Consider the following 26,421-nt stretch of genomic DNA (forward strand, 5'->3'; position numbering starts at 1 on the left):
GGAATACTACAAAGATAAGGAATACTGCAAAATCTATTGTGGGTCCTGAATCATCCAAAAAAAAAAAAAAAAACCACTAAAAATTACTCTGGTAGTGTAGTAAGTCATTTATGACCTATGGTTAGGGCAGTTTTTTCTAATACTTTGCTTCTTACAGGATGTTACAAATTCACAGACTGGTTGAGGTTGACCAGATTTCCACCTAATACAGACTGCTAGGTGGTTTCTGAGCATTTCCCAGGATGGAGATTCCACAACCACATATTACACCTTCTGATGTGTCTAGGAAGGTAATAAAAGCTTGGGCCTATATCCCTTTTTATCAGCCTGCTGCAGAATTGCCATACATTTGATACTACCAACTCTTTGGTTCACTATTCATGGCAAAGTATATTTTTATGTCATTGCAAATCCTGTGTCTAGGCTGCTTCATGATCTAGATGTAATAGCAGTTGTAAGGGAGAAGATTTCTGTTCATCCACCTTTAAATTGAGGACCAACAGAAGAGGCAAAAACTGCTGCACTGAACCACCTCTACGGACACAACAGCTCATTCATGCGTGGACTCAAAGAAGAGAGAACTACAGCCTGCCACCCCCTCAGTAAGTGCCCAGTACGCACACACGCTCCTGTGCTGTGTAAAACACCTTCTGCTGTGGCTTTGCTGCCAACAAGAATACAAAGGAAAAACAATGAAGAACAGGTCCAGCATGATTCTTATGACACATTGTGCAGCTATCCTGCAGGATTTTATGGGCTGACTAAATCTTCAGGAACTACAGCAGCTTTGCATTCTACTCACTCACAAAAAAACTGCTAGTCACCATTTTCAGAAACTGTTTTGAGCAGTGCCTAAATCTAAACACACTCAAAACTGGCTAAGGAAAGCACAAGAACAGATGGATAGCTCAAGGAAGTCTCGCTGTGTATTTTCCTGCAGCTCAATGGTTAGATCATAATTAGGATTTCTGAAAGACATAAACAGTCTTTGCTTGCAGGCAATTAATCCTCAAGGATTGGCGAGAAGAACATCCTGCTATGGGGAAAAGAATGCAATGAAATGAAAAATGGCTCTGAAAAAATACAGTAAGGAAATCCAATCTCTTTGCCCATCTAAGATAACTGGAGCAAGGAACCAACACAGGTAACACCAAGAGGAAATGGCTTTACACCTTGCTCACAGCAGTTAAACAATGACGAGTGATGATTACTAAAACATTTGCACTCACATTAACTCTGCCAATCCAGAGCAACACATGTGGCTCTCAGCATTCCTGCATGGCCAGTGCATCTGCATGCTGCAGAAAGGGGAGGAGATGGCAGATCACCAGGAAAGGGCAGGAGGGTGAGCCACTAACCTCAGCAGAGCAACATTTTATAATACGTCTATTATAAAATGCCTTCTGTTCTTTTTAAAACCCACTTGCTGTCAAAGACTTCCCATTCTTAACCTTGAATTTACAAAATTTTTAGAAAGCAAATTTTTGAATGCAAAAGGAGTAAAGCCTAGTGGTCCAATTCAGGAATGGTTTCCCAAAACTACAGATAAGTCAATAAGAAAATGAGCAGTGCTAGCTGAATAAACAGGACGACAATGACAGCGTTATGGGCAAAGCAGGGCAACAGGAATGAATAACACAGTCTGAACAGAAAAATAGGAAGGAACTGAACTATATGCAGGGACTTGCAGGAACCTGATTTTTGAGGTGAAAGAGGACGACACAATAAAAATATGGCCAGAGTAACATTAATGGATGTTTATTTTAGCAGCTGCAGACTTTTAATCAAGTGCAGGCTGCCAATCAGGACAGAAGTTACAATAATAAGGGTAGGAAATGAGGTAAAGCTGAACAAAAAGTTAAGTGTAGGTACTGGGAGGAGAGGATAGATTTAGAAACAAGTTTACACAAGCTTTTATCTGAAAATAACTATGTAAAATGATTTTTTCCCTTCCGTTTATAAACACATCCTGGTTTCCCCAGAATGTTCAAATCACATCTCATTAACTTACAGACAAAACAACATTTAGCACTTCCCAGAGAGTACTGTTTATTTTTCTCATGCTTGAAGCTGCTATCTGAAAAATACAGATTATTACTGAATCTTACATATACACTAATAAAGAAAAGAGTTGACTGTTCAGATTGCAAGTTAAATTTGACATGTAAAGCAACTGAGCAAACCCACGTCTGGAGTGTGGGAGAACAAACATCTCTCCATGACCACTCTGGACAAAACTGCCATACTGAGAGCAGGACTCACCCCTTCTCGAGGGGTTTTCTTCTGCTACAAGCTAACATGCAAGTCACCACCACACACTTATTCTAACAGCCCGTGTATTTGAGCACAACTGTCACTTCTTTTTACTTTTCAGTTGTATTTTCTGAAGATACAACGCAGAGTGTGACTGTAACCAATATTTCAAAGTTGATTCAAATAACATTTTATAGTAAAAGATAAATATTTCACAACAGCAGGATTCATGTTTCTTGTGAACACATTTCTCTGTCATTCCTACATATAATCTCTTGACATACTGTTCTCTTACTTAAGCCTTTCTAATGTAACATACACACAGCTAATATTACACATGCTAGGGAGCTATGCAAAAGAGTTGGCCCCCAGAGATCCCTTTCCTGTTCAAACACAGCCTGCTGTTCAGCCCTATGTGCTGAAAAGGCACTCCTACACTTAACCCATAATGTTGCTCAAAGCAGCAAACTTAACATGCAAGCAGCAGCAATGTAGGAAGGGCAGTCTCTGCAGCACAGGGAATGGACCAGCATGTGGCACGTGCCTTCTGGCATCTGAAAGGAAAGTGCATGCAGTGTGACTACAACGAGATGGCTGCACTGAAGGGAGGAGAGGACGGGTACCCAGCAGAACAAGGCTGGTCCATACCAAACACCGTATTCAGTAAATACTGAAGTCAGCACACTCCTTTCAGTATTTCCGTTAAGAAAACTATGATCCCTGATTTGGAACTCCACCTAGAGACACATCACACTGATGGCAGCACACACAGTGCTGGCAGCATCCCTGTTACCCAATGTCAAAAGCTTCTCCTAACTACAGTGAGAGCAACCTGCCCAGATCTGACGTAGAAGGCAAGAACGCGGTACCCTATTCTAATTATTTTTCCCTCCAGCTCTCAAGAGGTGATGTATTAGCCTGATGTTACAGATGCCAAGATGCAAAGTACACAGATCTATCAAAATGAAACGTGGAATAAAAAACATTTCTTACTGTCCTCTGTCTTCACAGTTGTCTGAAGCATTTCATCTCCGCATTTCCAACATAGCTGTGCTCAAGAGCCACCTGTGCAACGCTTGCATTATGGACAATGATGAATGCAGTAAGTATACATCCCAGCATAGGAAATCCAGATCTTCCCAGAGGAATATAGTGAGTGTGTTAAACAAATGTGATTAGACATACATGCTTCCAGCACAACCGCAACATGATATAATTTCTCAAGGCCTTCTGCAGATAACAAATCTCAGGTCAACATCCATCTATGGCAAAGGCATAACATCAGCATCCCGTATTTCTGGTTTTTGTTTGTTTGTTTGTTTGTTTTTTCCAAATGCTGGAGTCACAATGCAAGGAAAAGCTAAGTGCAGCAATTCAAAAAGAATTATCTTCTATTTGTACCAGAGATCAGTCTTAAATTCTTCACTGTTTCCTCTTCAGTATTTAATAAACGTGGGGGAAATACAGCTCACTGTTAACTAAAGCTTGTGACACAGCTGCAGCTGGATACAGGGCTAACCACGGCCAAAGAAAACTACTTATTCATTTCTGAAGGTCATTGACTCCATGGGAAGCTGTTTTCTCTTGTTTTTTTCACCTGAAGTAAAATTTGAATCTGCAGTTTGTTTACTACTTCCTGACAACACATTTTGCACAATCAGAACGGCAAAACATCATATTTAAAAAGCTGCCAGTTCAACATCTCCCTGATACCAGGCTGCATGCAGGAGCCTCTCCCTTCATAGTTCTCTGCACTACACACACCAAACCCAGAACAAGAAAAACCAGAGCACTCCAAGGAGCAGCACCATATTTGATCTTCACAGATTGCAGCAGTCACTCAGACAGAAGCCTTCTTCACGCTTCCCAGCTTCTGAAGTGAAGTTATATAAATTTATATATTTATATTTTATATAAATTTACCAACAGAGGAAAATGCAGCATTTCCAAGGCTAATGCTACAAAATGAGGTCAAGTTCTTCTGGAGATCCGAACAGAGCAGCCAAATAAGATGAGTGACGCCGTTCTAAGGAGGATGCCCCGCGCTCCTCTTACCTTTGCTGGCTCACAGAAGTCCCCCTGGCAGCACACGGAGGTGCAGCAGCACCACATCAACATCCCCGCATTCCCCCCCGCCGCCCAGCTGCCGCCCGCCCCGCTCCATGCGCCTGCAGGGCTGGGAGGGCTGTGGGCATCGCCCCGCAGCAGACATCACTGCCTGCCGAGCCCCTGCGCTGCTGCAGCAAACTGTCATGCTCAAGCTGTGAGCCTCTTCTGCCCGAGTATTTGCTTTAGATGCACAGAAGGGCCGGGTCTGCTGGATTTAAAGCTACAGGGCTTTCCATTCCACGTTCTACGCGTGGCACTATTCTAAAACTGCACGTTTTAGCCTATAAGTTGGACAGCATAACAGACAGACAAATAAGCAGCAAATCAACAGAACCAGGATGACACATTCCTCGGCACACAGAAAGCAGTTCACTTCATAATCAGAATTAAAAACAGATTCAAAGATGCACGAGAGGACACAAATCCAGCTCTAAACCATATGTTCTATTCGTACCACCACAGAAACACTGCTATTTAAAAAATCACTGAATAAAAACTTCAGAAGATTTTTGTGATCTTCCGAGAGGAAGGAACTCTACTAAGGAAGCAGTTGTCATATAAGGGATCAAGTACGAAACAGAGACAGCAACAGCACTGTAACCTCAGCTGTCCTTGGTGCAAGAAGAAACTGCACTGACTGTGTCAAAGGAAAGGTGCCTTGCTCTGCTGTTCAGAAGCTGTAAAGCAAAGGCGCATCACCTGTCTGTAACCACTTGAGCTCTGACCCTCACCAGCAGTTGCCACTAAGTCCTGCTCCTTCAGACTCACTTTTGAAAAGCCATCCTCACCTCACGGCTTCTCCTCCCCTCGGTCTTCACTGCTGTCTCATTAGCATTTTCTGTTTGTAGCAAATATTACTATTACTTGCCCAGGACAGAGACGGATGGTCTCAAAGGTAAGCTACGTATAATCTGAGTTGGACATCTTCAAAACCATTAATTCAGAATACCTATGCAGCATGCTTTCAGGGTTTCAGGAACCAACAAAACCAGAATGCAAATTGGCCTCTAATAGTTGCTGTGGATGGGTTTGGGTTTTTTTTTTCCCCATTCTCTTAACTTGCAGCAATGCACAGGTTATACACAAGTATGATCCCATACTACCTTCTAAAGTCCAGTCCCTTCTGATGTGATCAAATTCTGCGCTGAAATGTTAATTCATAGGGTATGAATTAGTATCAGCAGTATAAACTAGGAGAAAACTTTTGACTGACTCAAAACACAGGCAGTGTGGAAGAAAATATTCTTAAGAGCACAATTCAGTTTTTATTGGGGCCAGAACTAGAGGAAAAAACAGCTAAAAAACCATGCTCTTGAACTATACTGGTATCTCAGACGACATTTCTGGAAAAGCAAGTATATTTTAAAGGGCACTTAGAACACGAATGGCAAAAAAAAGCATCTCGTGGAGAAAGAGCAATACAAAGTCTGATCTATGGCAGAAGATAAACACCACTGGTGTGGAGATACCAGAAGTTGTTCACACAAAAGCAATTCTGGAGATTTCTGTCAGGTTAGAGAAAAAGACATGACGAGTGAAGGGTGGAGGGTGGAGGAAAAGGAAAAAGGAAGCTGGCAACTAACACAGACGCAGTGAATTTTGTGAGATTGAAAAAATGAGGTCACAAGCAACAGTTGTAGGGAACAAAAAACCTTGAACCAGCAGCAGAGTCTACAGAGGCAGAACACAATTACCAGAAAGAAACTAGGCCAGCACCATAGCGAGACATCCTTAATTTGGCTCCAGGTGCTCAGCAGACACCAGCAGCAGGGAGCTGATGACAGTCTCACTGAAAATCCATGCCAGGTTCCTGGGGCACAGCACCGCGCACAGCCAGTGCGGCTGCCTGCCTGCAGTGCAGGGGTCCTTATCTGGTGTGCCTTTCCGGGGCTGCACCAAGACTGCAACATCAAGGCCACAGATATCCAGAAACTGTGAGGGGCAGGGGAAAGACAGAACTAACCTGCTTGGAGCTGAGGCCAAGAGTACAGAACGTGCAGCTGAGTGCCAGTTCTGCAGATGCATCATCAGTGGTGCTGAGCAGTACTGCAAGAGATCTTAGGCCCACAGTACTGTGGGCAAGTTTAAGAGAAAAATCTCATTCACAGTTTGCTAATTTATTATATACACAATATATAAAAATATGTTGCAATGTATGTATATACATGCAATGCCACAAAATTTGCCCTTGTTATCTAGAGCTTTATATAGACTCCTATATAGTGAAGAGTTAAGAGCCAAACATTATTCCTGAATTAACAATCTCAGTGATATGAAAAATGTTGCGTAAGGCTTTCTGGCTAACTATGAGGTGAATAATAAGTTCTGGCACTCTGCAAGATGCAGATATCTTGGCTTGATCCACAATAACCCCAGAACTGAAAGCCAACAGCCTGCCGAGTGCTCACTGCCCAAGGCACAAGGGCTAACATCACTTTGCCACACTTGTTAGCATATACAAATTTGCAAAATTATGCATGATTTTAAAAGCAACAGCAACCTGACGGTATAAGGTTCTGCTTGTATCAGAAGCAGTTTAAGACAATGGATTATTTAACCTTTTAATTTCAGTTCTTAGGCTCCAAAGTCACTGCACAGAACTGCTGATCCTCTCCTCTGAAAATACCAACTGGGAAAATGTTAGTACTGACTTTCTCTGCCTTCTATCGATTTATTTCATTCAGACTGTGGTCTGTACAGGGCTATTTGCAGCTTCTTGCCTGTTTTAATCACCTTAAGATAAACAGTCCATCACTTCCTCATACGCTCTTCCAGAAGGCACTGCAGTGTTTCTACAAGCACTTATAAAAAAATTTAAGAAGGAAGGCAGAGTATAGATACCGCATCAGTAGCACTGATGTGAAGTGCAAAAATTTCAGTTATGATACTGTAGATATTTCAGCAAAGCATACCATACTGAATCTCCAGGAGGAGCCCAGGGCAAGCTGTGCCGGTGCCACTGACAACTGAAGTCATGCCCAACCACAACCTGCAGCTAGCGTTGCTGTTAGCCAGCAGATGGCTCCAATAACTGGTTTAGGGATTAAATTTGCATATAAAGATGCACTTCATCCTTTAGGAAACTGGCAACACTACGGACATTTTACAAGAAATACTGATTACTGCTGCATCAGATGAACTTTCCCCACAGTAATGATGGCAGCACTCACATTGCTGCCTGCCACATTGCTACCAGACCAGATTTGCAGATGCACTTACAAAGAAGAAATCCAAGACAGCTGTCTGCACACAAACCCAGGAGTAACAGGCAGAGGACTCACAGGCTGTGGTTATCTCACAGATGCATTCTGCTTTCCCACATGGTGAGAAGCAAAGTTCTGGCCCAGCAAGCCTGTGGCCTGCAGTGCGAGGGGCCACGCTGTGGGGCTGCCAAGAGGACACGGCTCTGGGTGGGAAGGGCTCAGCTCCTCTCAGAAACAGCTGAAAGATCCAAATGAGCACATTTCATGACATTCTGACACTGTAGGTTTCTCAGCTACTACTGCTGTGTTTTTCTGCTGTGATCTTATGGTTGTAACTGCTAACCGCTCCTCCCTGCTCAGCTGTCAGTGTGGTGTTCACAGTCTGCTCCTATGGTCCCAGCAGGAAGACCCTCACGTTACCTTGGGTTGCTCTGCAGCAGAGTGGTGCATGCAGTGATGCTCTTGGCGATCTGAGGCAGCCTCTGACCCCACGCACACCCCAACTGCCTTGGAACCTTCTGGAGGTGTCCCTTCCAACCCCTACAATTCTGTGATTCTGTGGGGCATGGCCCAAGGATAGCTCAGATGACCCTGTCGGGTTGGGACCTAGCAAGTGGCTGCCAGCGTATCCACCCCAGCATCACTAGCCCACTTGCTATCTCTCTGCTCACCTGAAAGCGGAGAACCGCCTCATAAGAAGTCGTAACCTACAGATGAGTAACAGCACAATGGGCGTTTCTAGAACTGTTGTAAGCCTTGGCTGCCAGCAGACCGCTATGGCTGCCCGCTGGGTGCCATGCCCCGCTGAGCACGGCCACAGCCCTCACCTCCCGCTGCCCTTGCAGGCTGACACTGCCAATGGAGGAGTGCTGAGCACATGCAGGTACTCACCTGCAATCAGTTCCAAACTTCGGGACATTTTCTGTCCATGCTGGTGAACAGGAAGGGAAGTGGGAAAATGCCCTCAGCTCCTGAAATATTATTTAATCAGACCTACTGTCTTCAACTCTCTCAAGAGCTAACAAATCAGACAGGCAGTTGACGGCAACCACTGTAATTTTCAGCATAATATGCTATCTTAGCTCTGATCCAGAGTTTAAAAACACCGACACTGTGAATTGCTCTTTTGCCTCACAGAGAGGGAAGGACAGGTGGGAAGGAGGGACAAAAAGTCAAAGCACAAAGAACCCCAGGTTCACAACAGGGGTCTTGAATCAGAACTGAAGAGCATCCAGCTCTGCAGATGCCAGAGAACAAGCCCGGAGCTCAGAGGAAGGCACCCAAGAACCTGCAGTGCCAGTTAAAGCCCAGCCTGTCAGGGAAGAAACTCCCTGAGCCCTCCCTGCCCTGCAAGAGCTTGGCTAATGCTGTGCAGAGGGCTGCAGGTTGGATGCGCATATGATACCTCAGATCCTCTTTCACAGCTCTTAAGTGCTATTTATTTATTTAAAGTCTACAGAATTCTCTTTTCCCAACATGATACAAAGCAAAATAAAGACTGTCAGCACACTACGTAACACCACTATGGTTCAGCAGAAACCACAGTCAAGGAGAAACGCCCACTCTGTGTAAAGAATTAAGTTTACCAGTAAAGCTGCAACCTAAAAATGGAAAACTTCCAAACAGGCTTGGTGTTCCATTTTTTCAGTATTGCTGGCACACATATCATCGTAGAGTCGAATGTAATCCTAACTGATACAGAACCCACACACTCCCTTTCTGCTGTGCTTTCCCCAATAATAACATGGAAAGGCAGGCAGCTATAGTTCCAATTGCTTTAACTGCCTTTTAACCACATTGTAGATTTCAGCTATGTTGGATATCTATGTACTAAAATGGTTATTTCTGGTTATCACACTTAACAATTTTTGAATGTGCAACACATTTCCTTTTCACACCTTCTTCTTAATAAAAGTTTAGGAAACAAACAAACCATCCAAAAACATCTTCTCAGCGTTTGCTAAGCGACTTGCTGGTTTAGCTTTTAGCATTCAAGGCCCGACTTCCCTCAAAGTGCCAATAAAGAACCCAGCTGACACATTTAGCTGCTGCACGTTAGTTGCAGTATTTGAAAACATGAGTTGTTTCGGTCACTGCAATGGCAAGACAAGATGCATGTGCCAGAAGCTGAAGTCTGGAGATCAACACTGAGGATGATGCATGTTATTCTCAGCTTGCAATGAAAATATGAAGATGTGGAGATATTTGGAATTTGCAAAACCTCTACAAAAATCCTAATGACAGAAAGGCCAACAAAATTCAGCACACAAAATCAGCAAGTCCGCCTTTTAGAACTGCATTTTGAAGTGTATAAAGTAAACTCTTGATGAGTTACACAGTCAGAAGGAACATCGCAACATACTGGGTGTGAGGAAAGCAGATCCCCATGATCCATAAATAAGATGCAAATACACTGAACAGAAAGCTCCTTTATTCCAGAACACAGAACCAAGAGTGAATGCGAACTGTGAACAGGGTCACTGATTGCATGGATTAATTGAAACAAAAGAAAATGTTGTTGCTCTTGCAGGTTTCAGAGAGAGTATTGAATAAAATGTGGACTGCTTCTCTGCCCATGCTCTGGGTTCATAATGTGCAAGAAGCCGCCAATGTCAGCAACTGGCACACAACAATCCCTATTTATTCCTTCATTTAAAAAACAGAATAATAATTTGAATGATTTCTTTGATTGATCTGGGAGTCATGAGCTCTGATAAACTTTGCTCATGGTAATTCTATCCAGAAGTTTATGAAACTACATCATTCTGGATATATTCAAGCTCAATTCAATGACACAAAGTAGGAAATTCTATCCCTTCCCACAGAGTACAAAAGCAATTGGCTATCACAGAAACTAGCATCTGCGTTTGATTATTTTCAGGTTACTTTTGTCTTCTCCATCAGTCTTCCCCAAATTAGCATCCCTTTACTTCCCCCAAATAAATACTGCTCCATAGCTTAGAGCATATATGATCTTAAATCCAAAGTGATACATTACCAATGGAGAAGAAACTGTCAAATTAACGGGATCTCTGGAACTGAGTTCTTGACAAAGCTTGAAGCATTAACGTTTTCATTTCTCTTTGATTTATTTCATTAAAAACCTTTCAATACTACGAGCTGCTCAGCAAGATATTACTCTTCCATCTCTTTTCATTGGTCTGAATCCCACATTGCTCCTACTGCTACCACCGACTTACAGTGTTGCTTTTTGCATACAGATGCCTAAGAAATATATCATTTATAGGTCTGCCCTTTTAGACAGCAGCCTTGTTCCAAACACTCTTATCTGTCTCAAGAGCAACCTACCTTCACAAAAAGTCACAGGGAGCATTCCCTGAACCTAATGAGCCTCACTGAGAAGTTCCACTCACAGCTCAGCTGTGCCCACCAGGAAAGCTCGGCCTGTGTTCTGCTTCTCCTCAGAACCTCTGCGCTTCTGCTTGTTTATTAAATTCCAGCTTGGAGTATAAGAATGTATCCTAGGTCTGCCAACCAGCCTCTAGGAAGAAGAGCAGATGAGAGTTCCCCAGAAACTCTGGCTCCCCTTTCCTGAGCCCTATTCCCACTGACCCTTCTCCAGTGAGCGTCCTGCTCTGCCCCCTGATGCTCCAGATGCTCTGGATTAACTTCCACTCTTTTTGTCTCAAGTTTCAGCCTCCCATTGTGAGGGCGTACTGATTTATTAGGACATTTCTATTGCTCTGGAACTTTCCCTTTCCCCTGCTGCCCTCTCATTGTTTTGAAATTGTTAGGGTGGTTCTTTTTTGTTTGCTTGTGTTTTTAAGAAAAAGATTTAATTCCCATTTGGGTTATGGTCTTAAGACTGTCTCACAGGAAAGGAAATCTGTCTAGCAATGACATTGTTCAGGATATAACTGAACTACAGATCTGTAAGAAATGAGCTTCTCTTTGCCCTATTTTAACAGCTATCTTCCCTGGATAATGCCAAAGCTTCCCATCGATAACATCCAGCTAGTTTAATAGCCTGGTTAATGTGAGGAAGCTGCAGCACTGTAAATAGCGATGACAAATCATGCTGAACAATAAGGCACTGTTCAGGGCTGATTCTTCTTGGTGGCTTTGGTGAAAGTGGAACGTCAAAACCGTATTGAAAATAAAAGCAGATCCCACTGTTTTGTTTTACAAAAAAGAAAACCCCACAACTCAATGTTATTTTTGACAACCAAGTTGTAATTCTTCCTTGCAGATGACCTACAAAGGGGCTTTTTTTAAACATGCAGCCCTGTGCTATTTTTTTCCATTGACAGTTTACAAAACCACACACATAACATGTCCTCTCTGGTACATAAATTCTTCCCTTTATCCCACATATTCCTGGAGCAATATGAATAGCAGAAATTCTGGTCTTTCCCAGTCTTGTTGGAACATTACTGAAGATCCAGACAGGTGAAGCTAAACTAATGACACAATAAAGCTGAATGTTTAAAATCATAATTATTAGTTATCAAAACTGAGTATGTTCCTCATTCCCCCCAAATAAATACACAAATAAAAAGCTGAAAGTAGAGAGACTAAAAATAATGTCTCCTTTTCAGTAGCTCAGTTGTCACCCAGCTTTTGTACCAGTTCTCCAGCACCTTAGCCCGGCTTTGATAATGCCTAGTGTAAAACTAAAAACTCATTTCCTGTAAGTTCCAAAAAGCAAAAATGACACAAACCGAGCTCTTCCCACTTTCAGCTCACTTAATTTTTGGAAGCAGCTCTACGTTCAGGGCTACCAACATAGCAGAACAGAAAAAAAGTATTCCGCAATAGAAAGAAAATAACTGAAATGCTTTTAGCATTCTCACTTCTCTTTGTGCCAACAATGCAGCTCTGTCCTCCGGGAGCGACGCGCGCCCAACACAGATGTCGTTCTCCCATGGCCACCCCTGCGAGCTGCCCGGCCCCGCGCCCACACTGCAGCCAGCCCTGCCTGGCCCCGGCACCAACAGAGCCCTCATTGGGCAGAGTAAGCAGAAAAGAGAAAACGAGCCAAGTGCAGCAGCACAGCATGGAGGGCAGGCAAAAATCGCTGCTAATGCTCGCTGCAACCTGGGGATTTATGATGTTTCTGTAGTCTGAGAGAAGGAAAGCACTATGAGATTTGCCACCATTTTTCTAATGAAGGACTGATTTGAAATGCGTGATTTTGAAGCCAACCAAAATACCTCTTGTGAAACCAGGATACGTGGGTAGACTTTCCAAAAAAGTGCATTTCTGTTTTGAAGAATAGGGCATTTCATGGAACTGAATATTCCGATAAAACGCAATCATTACACGCAAAGGAGATTTTAAGCCATGTTAAAAGCTGACCTTAGCCAAGTGTTCCCTCTGCCACTCACACCGCTCACCAAACGCACCGAGCGGCCAGCTGCGCTCTGCGCTGTGCTCTGTGTGCTGTGCTCTGTGCTGGAGTCCAACCTCACAGCTCCCTGCAGGACATCACCAGAACCAGGCAAGCTCTGGCCACAGCCTCACACAAAGCCATTCAAACTGCAGCTTCCTGGGGAATCTCTCTCCCAACATGAAATCTTTACCCACGCAGTAAGAACAAATATTTAACAGTACGTCAGCAGTGCAAACTGCAGTTTTCTTAAGTTTAGTATCGAACCTATTATAGGAAACAAACATTGCTAACTACAGGACAACAGCAGAGGAAAAAATTTTAAAAAATTGAAGTGATGGAAGACCTTTAATTTTATTCCTCTGCTGTTGCAATTGGCAGCAGCTAGCGAACTGAACTTCAGAAAGCAAACTCTAGCAGCAGCAACTAACAAAGCACGAATCTCAGCCTCCCACCCGCAACCCTGCTCTCCACCCAGCAAGCCAGCAACATTCACAGCAGTGTCACCCAGACCCGAGGGAGGGGGAAGCCGCAGGACGTACTCGTTCGGAGGCAGGCGGTGAGCCCTCCATGCTGGGCGCCAGGCAGGGGAGCACGCAGCGCCAGCCCAGCACCGAGCCTGCTGCGTGCCCCGTTACGTTAGAGAGATGGCCCCAGCCCCGCCGGGCTCCGAGCCCTGCCCTGACAAAGCAGGATCTTGTAACATGAAGCAGCACTGCCCTGGGTGTGCTGGCAGAAGCCTGAATGCATGTTTGAGAAAGCAACAGTAACTGCAGGCAAGAGAGGCATGAATGCGCTGCAGAAGAGTTACTGAGCCTGCTAAAAATACCTCAGCACCGACCCCGTCAGGAACGCCTCCAAAGTTCTCTGGAAAATAGCAGAATCCAAAAGGAAAATACATCTACTGACAATGGTCTTGAAGTTTACTTTAAAAAAAAAGAAAGAAATCATGAACTGAAAACTGCCTCATATGTTCTCCGAACAGGAAGACTGTCGGGTTGGACGAATTCGGATTTTTTCTAGAACTCCAGGCAAACAGCAATCTAAAAATCCGCAACCTGAACAAAGTTGTTCAGACCACTGTTACAAGGTAAGGAGCTTATTGCAAACCCACCCAAAACCTACATGCCCGATGGCAGAGAAGCCTCCTAAGTTCCCTGCTCCCACATGAGGCCAATGAAACACCTATCACCTCACTGATGCAATCTGCGCAGTGTCCCTGCTGCACCTAGGATGGCCAGAGAATAGGAGAAGGAACTGAGAGCTGGCAAGCTGTCTCAAACACAGGGCACACAGCTGCCCCTGCCTGCAGCGCTGCAGCAAAGCGCTCGAGGGCACACAGGAGCCCTCCTCCACTCCTCCACAGCCAGACGCTGTCCCAGGGCAGGACAGAGCCCAAGGAAGTCTGACAGCACAGATGAGCCCGTGGGGGAAAACTGGTCAAGATGAGGCTTTTATTTTACTGTGCCCGCAGAAGCACAGTGTGCTTGCCCTGTCTTTCTTGGGAAGCTGTCGGGCAGCAATACAACATGTCCTTCTGGAAAGGAGGAGTGAGAGAAGTTCCTCCTTACCCCAGTGCCTAGAGCCACCTTAAGAAGAAAGCTGCTTTTAAGAAATGTTGACTTATTCACCAGGCATGTTTTCACATGGGTTATATCCTGTTGGCTGCTAATCACTTCAGTTCTCCGTACATCGTTCATTCATATAAGCAGAGGAGGATATTAAACCTGAGAGATAATCACGTTGCATATTCCCCTTGCTGTTTTTCAGGTCATAAACACAGATAATCTAAATTATGGTATTATCTGGATTTGTAATAGTAACTTCCCTAGCAGTAGCCAGAGAAGTTTATGATGTCCGTATTTTAGTGGGAAGTCTGCCATATTACAAACTGCCCTGAGAACAGCCCATCAGGATTTAGATGCAGACTCAACTGCCACCTATTCCCATCAGTGCAACTTCTGCCTTTGCTGAGCAGCTCGGCTAAATGGTAGTATGCTCACAGGTCCTTGTTTTAAGAGAGGAAAATGTAAAAAGTACAAGAAATGCAGAAATATTTTTGAAATGTGGTAACAACAAGATCTGGGCTTAAAAGATGGGAAGGAGGAAGTGTTTGTCCTTCTGCTCTGCTCCGAGTGGAGAACACAAGCTTTTAGCTTAATGGGCGCCTTAGCTGGGTTTACAGCTTTGAGAAATAGATGCATTTCAAGCTCGGCCAGTAAGCACATCTTTTGTTCTTAGAACAGTCCCCGTCAACAGATCAGTAATTATCACCAATTTCAAGAGGGAATCTTGTCCCACCTTTCAGCTCAGTGAGTATGTAGGTAGCTTTTGGTTCAACATGCTTTAAATTCATACAGAGAGCGTGAAGCTTTGCAGAAGCCACCGCAGTGAGACTGATGATAATTCTACAACATCCCAGAATTACCACATTACTCCTTTTGCTCACACCAGTTCAAGCTCTTCACTGTTGAAGTGGAAAGGAAGTCCTTCTTGTTCCTCCTTCAAAAAAATAAATCAATGTTCCGGGTGCCTCAGACTGGATAAATTCAGAGCACGTTCTAAGACTTCGTAGCAATGAATTAAGGAAGCTCTGGTCTAGCTCAGGTTAGCACATTTCTAGGGCTCATGGTGGTAACACAGAGATCCCAGTGACATTAGTTTACTCTTACTCCCATCTCACCACGCAGGCTTTGCCCAGCTCTTGGTAACGATGACTCCAGCTGGAGGAGGTAACATCCCCTGGCTCCCTGGCAGGGGCTGTGGAACTGCCCCAGCACTGCCTGCAGGAATGTGGCTCAGATCTGCTCAGCAGCTGTGGCCGCTGCACACACACTCACACACACACACTCTTGCCCTCAGCACATGCTGCTCCAAAACACTTTGTGGATGTATGGCAGTGCTTGAAAGAGAGAAAGAAAAAGCAAAATCAAAACAAACATCCAAAAAAAAAACCCACAAAAACCCCACAATCAAGAACTAAACAAGAACAAACAAAATAACAAATAAACCAACCCACTCAAGACCACCTAAAAAGCCCCATACAAATGACCCAAAGCCCTGAGCTGGTGCTAAAGCAAAATTTGCCACCATGGGAACTATTTCATTTTGCTCACAATTGTTTCCAGAGTTGCTCACTGTTTTTTTGGTAGAACGTTCCCAGTTAACTCAGTGGTTAAAGCAGCAGGGCATTTTGCACTGACCCAGCCTAATTTGACTGACGTTTAGGAGTTACAAGAGGACAGCTGAAATCAAACAGCAAATGGCACCACCGGTACCATCTCCCTTTTCCAGCTGTGTAAACTCGGGCATCCACCTACAACAGGGAGCCACGAACGAACACACTGCAGTGTGCAACAAAGACACCGCTGCACACTGAGTCCTGCCCTCTCCCTTCTTCAGAAACCTGGCCTCCAAGAGGCCAGTATGACTTTCCTGAAAGTACTGAGTTGTTTGCTTCTTCAGCAGAGTTTCTCTGCTCATTGTTAATGAAACCATCATTGATTAGCTGAAGACAGCTCAGCTTTGCTGTAAGGCAGCAAGGTGCATACACAGAGGATCACACAAACCTCACCCAGACGACAGCCAAAAGCCGCGCGTGAAATATCCTCTCAGAAGCAGCTCTGCTCAATAACTGCAGAAGAGCACCTCATGTGATAAACACAAACAAGTTCTGAACTCAGCAGAAATATCTCCTGAGTTTGAATAATTAAGACGTGCTTCTCAACGTCATAAAAAGGACCTAAATGCAGTGTAATGTCCTTTTTCTATACAATGTGACATAAAAACTGTTCCCTAATTTTGTAGCAATGAAATAACAAAGTTTACAGCGCAGCAAGCCTCCAGTTGAAATGCTACTAAGGCTGCCAAGATACCACCACCATTCCCTACACGCGAGATACTAATCATTCAGGTAACTACCCCCTGGAATAGAGCAGTGGCTTCATCTAGAAACCAGGTTTACTCTGAAGGAAGCAAAAGAAATTCTAGAGAGGCAATCCTCGGTAACCTGAAACGTGACCAGAGCGACAGCAAGGAGATGGTGCACAATGAAAGAAAAGCACAGCTATGGGTTTAGGAGAGCTGCATGCGCAAAAGGCTCCGTCTGCAGTCACACAGACCCTGCATGCTGTGCGCACACTGCTTCTCTTTTAGAGAATCAAGTCAAGTTTTTCTTTTCAAATCTTCTTAGCATTTAATCACTATTGAGGCAAATTGCAGAAAACTGCCTTACTGTGCATAGGAACCAGAACACACATGAAATACTTAGCAGCTGTTTTCTTTCACTGCAGATTTCTACAAAGAATGCTACAAACAGCCACGCACTGCAGCACCGCAAACGTTTGCTCCTATTCTCCCCTCCTATCTCAGTCGTGTTTTTTAGTATATGAGGGCATGAAGGGCTCTGCATCTTCCTTAAAATCCGTTCATAATCAGAATTCTGTTCCTCAAATTCTCTCAGTTCAGTAGGATCTGTGAGCCACAGCATTAAATCAACTGCAATTTTCAAAGTTTAAGTCCTGAAATGAGAGCAGGTGTCTTAAAAGATTTATCTGTGCCAAAGCTGTTCATTGTGAAGTTATGAAGGATGCATTGGAGATGCACTGAAAATAAAAAGCAAACAAACACACACACACAAATTTTTTTTTTTTTTTTAATAGCCATAGGGATTACCGAACATTGCAGCAAGTTCTGGCGAGGCTGCAGAAGCTCCATTCTTGGGGCCAGTCAGACCCAGCTGGACACTGCCCAGGCAGCCTGCTGAGCTGTTCTGGCTTTGAGCACAGGAATTGGATCACACAACCATACAGCACACATCATTTTGGATCTACTGTCAAATGAAACCAGACATCAGATCATCATTCATCAAGGAGGAAATACACTGACCTTGCAAAAGTAATACCTCCACAATATAATTTACTGTGAAGGAAGCAGTCTTACCTAACTGAAGAAACAGTTGTAAACTGACATCAGATGAGAGGACAGTACAAATCAACTCCCTGTGGAGCAGCTTAAGACACACCTGTGTTGCTACCTTGTCTCTGGAGGAGACATTAAATGACTGCTCAGGTGGGAAACAGAATCTCAGCTGCCTGCTGCTGGTCGCCATTCCATCAGTGCCCCTCTGCTGCTATGTATCACACAGCAACAAAACATAACAGAATGCTGAGGAAGAGTTCAACCTCTACTGCTATTCCACCACCTCCAACCACCTCTGACTTTGGGGCCAGCATCAAAACATAGGAGGCATTATTTTTGGAGCAGCCCTCAAAAAATTCCCCTTTACCTTGCTAAAACCATTGATTACAGAGCATTAATAAACAATCCAAAAAAAAAACAAAGTCAATTACAGATGGCCAGATCAAAACATCTTGAATATAACACTACCACAAGCAGGTAAGAGCTGGATGGCCCCTGAGCAATGTGTACCACTGGAATTGTGCATTAGATGAAATACGACCAGAATGGAGGGATGGTATGTGGAAACTATGGAACAGGCTGAACTATCAGCTTTAATGCACTCGAGCCAGAAAAATAAAACCATGCAAAGTAAAGTCCAAATAATGCAAAGCTGCACAAATTTCACCATTGTTCACCACATGCCGGACTGGTGAGAGCTTCTTGGCTTCCACCCCAGGCTGTGGGAGCGTGGTTGAGCTGGCACTTCGGGCATCTCTTCCCCTCAGTTCCCCCCAGGCTCCTTAACGGTGCATTTTCTGTGCAACAGGAGAGGTTTTCCTCAACAGAGCCAGCAGCTGGGGCTCTGCACCCAACCACAGGCTGGGGCTGCCCTGCCCACGACGCCAGCACCGAGAGCCTCCCCGCACCCAGGGCATGAGGGCCCTTTGGTAACCCAACCCAAACAGCTGTCAACGAGAACCTGATCCCAGCTCCAGAGCATCCAGACTGCAGGGTGAGTTATACCAGCAATGCAGCAACAACACGGACACACACAGTCAATGTCAGCAAAAGAGGACTTACAAACTGTCCACAGTAACTCAGTGTGAAAGCATCTTTAGTTAAAATCACTTAGAGCAGCATTAAAATGTATCCCATTACTCTATTTTCACCTACATATATATATTCATATACATTTTAACCTAGTTTACAGAAAGTTTAAAAACAAACCCAACCAAGCAGCTGCCAACTGGCAGTTCAGCCGTCAGCTGAGCAACAGCAGAGCTCTGCTCAGGAGAACGGCAGCACGTCTAATCCTAACAACTACCATGTAAACACAGCAGAATAAAGAATAAATTACTTTAAAATCAATTTTTCATATCAAACTTCACACCTCAAGATGTATATAATCATCTTCCCCCCTCGTGTGAAGCACTCTGACCACTGCAAAGCTGTGTGGGCCCCTGCAGTGTTCAGAGCAGAACTGGGCATGGGCTGGAGGCAGCACACAGCACCATCCAACAGAGCATCTGAAAATGCGTGTGTTTGTTTGTTAATTAAATGTCGGATTAGTAAATTTTCCCAAGCTAATACAGCAGAGTTCCAAATCTTTCCCTAAGTAGATTATACTGATGACAAACACAACTAGACGTGAGTCTGCTCTGCTCAGACCAGAACCAGCCATTCTTTTTACTCGGATTGTTAATGATTCTAATTTTGAAGTTTCTAATTGCAAAATCTTTCTCTTTAAACATTTTAGATAAGTTTTATTATTGACAAATAGGAAAACAGCAGAACTGGAAGATGAAACATCTGTCTGAATGGTACAAGGCTCTGTTAAATATTATCTGGAATATGTAACCAAACAGCACCGTGAAAGTAATAGTGTCACAAAATACTGCTATGGGACAGACAAGCTTCTGGGGTGGAGACAATGAGGAAAAGTAAGGAAATAAGGGAATCCCTCCATAACACGTTACAATGCTAATCGGTTAGTGCTCCTCCGGAAGGCAGCTGAGATCAACAGCCACAGAGAAGAACTCCAAAACACAGCCAGAGAAGGGAAGGAGACTATGCAGAAGATATGAAAGCGTGCTATCGTGGTAGATAATTAAGAATTCTTATTTAGTCTCTCTTCACCCATTCACCCAATGTTTCTTTGTGAATGAAGCAGGACATAAGATTTCAGCTCAGCCGATGAAGAAATTGCCATAGCTCTCTCTGCAGTCAGTAGAGGAGCTGAAGTGCAGAAGGACAGCAGCAGCACGAGCGGGGGTTGATGCATTCCAAGAAAACAGTCACAAACAGCAACTTCATGACATTTAGAGTGTGTTCTTCAGGTGCAAATTCATGTCAGCTGAGAGCATTTCTTAAGATAGCAAAGAGAACCAAACGCTGCAGAAAACTATTTGTAGTGCGATCCTATCGCAGCAGGAGGAAGGCAGGGCTGGGCTGCCTGCAAACAGCTGTCCCTTGGTTTTCACAATCATACTATGAATCTACAACAATTGCATTCATTTGAATATATTTTTTACTTACTCAAGGTATATTTACTTCGTCAGACAAAAAGATCCTAAATAATACAGTTTCAAAGTTTAACTAAAGGCTCTCCAGTGACATCTGGAGTAAGCTCTCTTCTCTGCATGTCTGAGCAGCAGTACTGCGTTCCACGCTCGCTGAGGGAATGAGAAAATCTAAACGCCCGTAATCTTAGGTTGAGTGTTTCAGATACATGAAAGACAGAATATCCTACACACACAATCACTTTGCATCACTTATAATTTAGGGGAGCTGCTGTGCTCTTGCTGGGTTTGGCTAATCTAACACCGCAGAATCTCAAAGACAAGACCATATTTTTCGTGAATGTAAGCATCACTAAAGTGCAGTGCATGCTGAATTTTAATGAATATCAAGCACAAATTTTTATAACATTTTCTACATGGCATGATGAAGACAAACTGTTGCTTTAGTCAAAATTGCCCAAACATTAGCACATCTTGACCTCCCTTGGTATGGAACAGATCTCAATACAAGCAAGCGTTTGTCAGTCCATTCATCAACTCTTTTTGCTTGTTACATGCTAGACTGTTTAATATTCCATCTTCTTTTTGGTGGGCAGAAAAGTTCAGAGAATTTTGATAGCAATGCTAAATATGCATATTTATTACTTTCAAATTACAATAGCTTATCTCAGAGCTGAGGACCCATATTGCTTCCAACAATCAAAGGGGTTGTGATACCAAAACATGGAGAAGATGCTCCTTGAAATTTATATTTTGCTATTCAGAGTGTCAGGATTCATTAAAATGGACTTAAGCATGCATTTGGTTATGTTAAAAATCAATATGATTTAAACTCTTAAGCCCATTGTTATTACTCCCCTTCGAATTATGGGGTTGTTTTTTTAAAAACATGTTCTATCACTTTCAACAGGGAGACAGAAGGATAGGAATGCAAAAACAGTGAGTGAGACATACCACAAAGCGGAAGAAAACCACCAACATTAATACATTAATGCTAGAAGATGTTTTCTCGAAAGTCAAACACAAAGTGCAGCTGTCAATGTACAGGTGGGTCCCACAGCCTCATTTTCCCCTGCTAAAAAATTTCTTTGCATTATTTATAGTCTGAAGGCTAAAAAGAAGAAAAAATTCCTGTATCTGAATGTTACTGTACTCCCATACTGAAGATTGGGATCACGTATGACCCATGTAACACCCTTCTGTTTCAAAGCTCCAGACTGTTTCCATTGGCTGCATTAATGCTAACTGTGGTACCAAAGTGGATTTGCCTGGTTTACAGTCATTCAAAAGTCACTTAGCATGCATACCACCTTCAAAGAGAAGACTCCTTCAGAAGCTACGTGGCAAAGAGGTACAGGCAAAGAACACTGGAGAACACGTTTAACAGCTGAGGCATTGCTGATCAAAGGCACTTTAACACAAAATGAAAATGATTACATTTCTCTTTCCCCTCTTGGAAATAGAGAGGGGGCTAGATATTTGTCTAAATGTTATGAATACAAAACCTCCAACAGACTATGTCTGAGTCACAGTCATGTTCGCTTGTGGTTCCACAGGACCATGAAAACAAGTTACAGCCAATATGGAGCTTCTTAGCTGGATACAGAGGGATTGGTGGAGCTGGGCTGATCTTCCAGGTAGCAAAACAAAGCACTGGAAATTACAGCCATCTGCTGAAGATCATGAGGTACCAAACGTGTGAGTTGCAGTTTCAGTTTGTAGCTTCCACCAAATCTGCTTTGCAGCTAATCGCTGACCTACTCCAAGAACCCTATGTCAGTTCCAGTCTGCTCAGGAGATTTTAATAGTTAATTTCCATTGGAAGACAGTATATGTGACTACATCATGTCTATCCACGTTGTATTTCTGCTAGGCCCCTTCCGGCTTCTTTACCGAGCCATTTTCTTGTTCTCCCTCCCTGAATTTTCCTTCCTGCTCAGAAAAGCAAGCACGGGCTGTCTGCTTTCTCTCTGTACAATCAGTGCGGAGGCAGAGGACAGGCCATGTTTGCTTGCAGCTGTGCCCTGCAGAGTTGGGCCTGCCAGCAATAACATCCAGGAGACCGGCCTCACTGTGCCCCACGTGTCCCGAGGTGTGGCTCGCAGCAGGCCGGGCCCAGGCCCTGGTGCACAGCATCAGCCAGCCCCCAGCGTGGCACAAGCCAGACTCAGGCCTGGCGTGCAGTGCTGCCATCCCCGCCCGCCCTACCCACACGCAGAAGTACTGACCCCTGCCAGCAGAGCTCAGCCCAGCGAGGTGCAGTGCACTGGCAGCCTTGCTCCAATCAGCCCATGCTCCTCTTACTACACTTTGCCCCAGTGTCTCAGGCCTTCGAGTGACAAAAGCTTTTCTGTCCTTTCTGAAAAGGACCATTTTATGGACTTTTATCATTGACTGCCATATGGAAAATGGAAAGATCTACAAAATGAGAGCAAATCATTATCTGCCTCTCAAGAAACTCTAGCTGAGTACGCGGTAAAATGGTTTAAAATGGGAAACTCAGGAAACATGACAGCTTTCAATCCTCCCGAGGACCCCCTAATGGTAACTTGTTCAGAATAAAGACGCCAACACTTCTAATGCTTCCTTGGACCACTGCTGGTAGGAAATTCCAATTGTTATTGCTATCCATGTAAGCACCCATTAGAAAGTATGATTATACTCCTACGAAGCAGACAGCCAAAAGCTGTGGAATTTCATTATTAAAAGGAACTATGCATTTATGTATGCTGCATCCCATCCACAGACTGCATTTACATCCTTTAACACTGTGAGCATATTTGGCAATAAGCCATCACATGCAATTTACCAGACACGGTTGGCATGTATATAGGTAATTCTCTGGACTATTCTAATACTTCTTTCATGAAGAGAAAACTCCATTCCTACCTCTAATATCTCTGCAGATATAGGCTTACGACCCTGTTAATTACCAACAACAGGATGTGGGAAGACACTTCAAGTCTGGTTTATTCTTGCTTTGTGAATGCTGTGGCAGTGCAGTCATACTGAGCCTGGACAACCACCTCATGGAACCTGTTACTCCTGCTTCCTTAAGCAGAAGACCAGAAGCTCATTTTCTAAGATGCAAGTAATCTTTGCAACTTCTCCCCACACATTCTAGGAACAAGATGATGCAGTGGAAGCTCATTCTCTTCTTGAGTGCCCCATTCCACCCAGAAAAGTTCATGGCTATTCCTTGTTGTTGCCAGTACTCATTCCACACCCTAACGGCCAGCAGTGCTTGGAGATCTACTTGCGTCCCATAGCCTTTCAGCTTTGTTCAGCCAAGCGTTCTGTCCAGTAAACCTTAAGGAGCACCTGCGTGGGAGCAGTGTCAAAGCTAAATAATGTGATGAGTAATGCAAAGGCGTCCTCGAACTGGCCTGTCTACACGAGGGATGTCAGAAAAGCCAGCACAAGCCAACCGGCCTTTCTGCTGGGAGCATCAGGACATTTCTGAATGCCTGCCCTGGCACCGACCACGAGAAGCGAATCCCCTGCAGGCACAGGGCAGTGCTCGCAGCAGTTACGGCGCGGTACGTCAGGGACAGACCTGCAGCTCACCGGAGAACTGCCAACTCAAACATTCCAGCCTTCGGAGAACATGACGGGACTCCCTTCAGGGACTCAAGCGAACATCCTGCAGCTCAACTAAGAGCATCCACACCTATTCTGGCACAATCCATAGAAGTTCCTCTCCCATAAACAAACTCAATCCACACTACTGCAGACACACAGTACAGACAGTACACGCAATAAGCCCATTTACCAAGAGCAAAAGAGTTCAGTCTACAGCTTTTAAACAACATTATCATGCGAGTTAAATGAATTAAATACCATTGCAGCTCACAAAAACTATTCCTTTTTTTTTTTTTTCCTTTTTTTTCTGTCCTTCTCTTTCTTTAAATCAAACCTGGTCTGTGCCAGTGCTTTCACATCTGGGTGGAGTTCTGATCTGGCTCACTCTCAAAGCTTTCCTGGGAAAGCAGGCCTTTAAAAGCAAGAGTAAGCATTTTAACTTAGGAGATTGAACTGTATTTGAAGAAGCTTTATTTGCATTATTTTACTCCCATAAACTCAGTTCAAATGTCCAGAACAAAATCAGCTTAGTGAAAGCTGCACAATTTTGTACAGTCATTCCAAGACCAAAGGACTCCCCCAGCTAAACCATAACACAGCAGTTGCCCTTCTTGAGGGTTCAGTAACAGCAGTCAGAGGACCTCGAAGGGTTTCCAAACAGTACGGAATGGAGAGTGAAACCAAAACACTTGGAAAACATTTCTGGTAGTGAGGGTGAAGAAATAAAACATTAAAAAAAAAAAAAAAAAGGAGACAAAATGAACGATCTTAATTTGGAGTGAGAAAGATATTTGTCGAACTAAGCTGGAAGCCATCAAGTACTTTGCCTTAAGTCCTAGCAATAAAGGTGCAGTAATTTGTGGCCCTTGCTTTTAACAGTTATGGATGTTCAAGCTGGCAAACTAACACAGCAACCATGTAGTCACACACAAACTCAAGGCAGACTTGGCCTAAGTGAAATAAGAAGTAACACTTGAAGATGGGTCTGTGTTAAACTTTCTGAAATTGCTGATATCTACAGGTTCTCAAATGCAAACATTCCTGAAGTCAGTGGAAACTTAAACGCTCGTGCAGCTCTCCCCAGAACAGCAAACAAAAATTGACAACCATTACATAAATAAGAGAAAGCCGTTAACCCTACTCACAGAAGGAAGACAGAGGCTCGGAGAGCTTACAGAATTTGGTGAAAGCCCCATGGTGCAAACAGTCATTCTGAAAAGTGAAACCAGCTGAGGCCAAACTTCGTATCACCGAGCTTCACTTCTCTCCTGTGTGAAGTTCTACACTTCATTAGCTGATGTTTTGTGGCAAGCAGCAGCAGCACTTTTCAGCTTGTAGCTCTCAAATCTGCACAGTCACATTGCATTTGAAACCTCCATCATTAAAGACTGCTAGAAGCTAGAATTCTGACTTTGCAGCTGCATTACCCCCGTGAACCATTTAATGATGTACTACTCAGCAGCAGGTGCTCCAACTTTCATACAGACATTTGTCAACTTCAAAATATAAGTAAGCAAGCAAGAAGGAGTCAAGATTTTCACATCAGGTATTAGGTGGTCTAACAGTCACTAAATTTGGCTGAGAAACAGATTAGCAAAATTCTCCATCAAAACAGAGTGCTTTAATGCCATTTGCTACCTCTTCCCAAATCCTCAAGCACAAACTAACCTTCCTATTCCCATCCTAAGTAACAGTGAGGAGAAAAGACAACACAGTTCTGATACCACTGACAATTCTGGATTAACAATCTGTTTTGACTGTATCTTCATACACTATGCTTTTTGTTTTGCTAAATAAGTACAAAGACTGAGCACAACTGACATCAAGTGAATCGTTGCACAGTTCCCTATGCCAGAGAAGCAACTCTGAGTTTTGATTCTTCTCCTCTGGTTCATTATACTTCAGAACCTGTGCATCATTTACAAGTCAAGCTAAGAAGGCTTAGCTTAAAGTCGGCTTGAAGGAGGCTCGGCATAACTAGAGCGAAGTCGGTGTAATACACAACCGAGGAGAGCAAATTACAAATCAGAAATAGTTCTCCTATAGTAAAAATCTGCGTAAATATCTTCCCAAATCCCACCGCCTGCCTTGGATAAAACAGAATTAAAATGGAGCTATCCAAAGGAGTTCATTTAAAAGTATTTTGAGATGCCCCACGTAAGCAGCAGTGTGCATGAGTCACTGCTGACCAGACCCTCCCTTCACAAGGGACATAGCTCTGCCTGCAGCTCCTGACAGGGACAAGGGAAACCACCCAAAGAAGTGAGTTTTCCTTTCCATACCACTTCGAAACCGTTCTGCTCCATTTCTCCAAGATAAGGAGACATAGAGAAACAGAAGCAAATAAGGTACGGGCTTGCAGCGGAACCATATCTGCACCCAAGGTAGTCAGGAAGGTGCGCTTTTGTGACCTATTTCATATGTCTTTGGCAGCACTTCAAATTTTTGACAAACGCATTTTAAAACACGCATTGTGGAGTGAAAAAAAAGTTCAAACGTAACA

The 26,421-nt window shown here is 43.7% G+C and overlaps 2 protein-coding genes across 5 annotated transcripts in view; one reads left to right on the forward strand and one right to left on the reverse strand.

Moving 5' to 3' along the window:
* Positions 1-26,421, reverse strand: part of TMCC1 (transmembrane and coiled-coil domain family 1) — a 75,093-nt gene that overhangs the window by 18,942 nt on the left and 29,730 nt on the right. The gene's annotated exons all lie outside the window — the stretch shown is intronic.
* Positions 1-26,421, forward strand: part of LOC116217185 (uncharacterized) — a 33,129-nt gene that overhangs the window by 4,807 nt on the left and 1,901 nt on the right. The window lies entirely within an intron of this gene.

Source organism: Meleagris gallopavo, chromosome 14 (genome assembly GCF_905368555.1).
Source record: "Meleagris gallopavo chromosome 14, MGAL_WU_HG_1.1, whole genome shotgun sequence".
NCBI classification, from domain to species: Eukaryota; Metazoa; Chordata; class Aves; order Galliformes; family Phasianidae; genus Meleagris; species Meleagris gallopavo.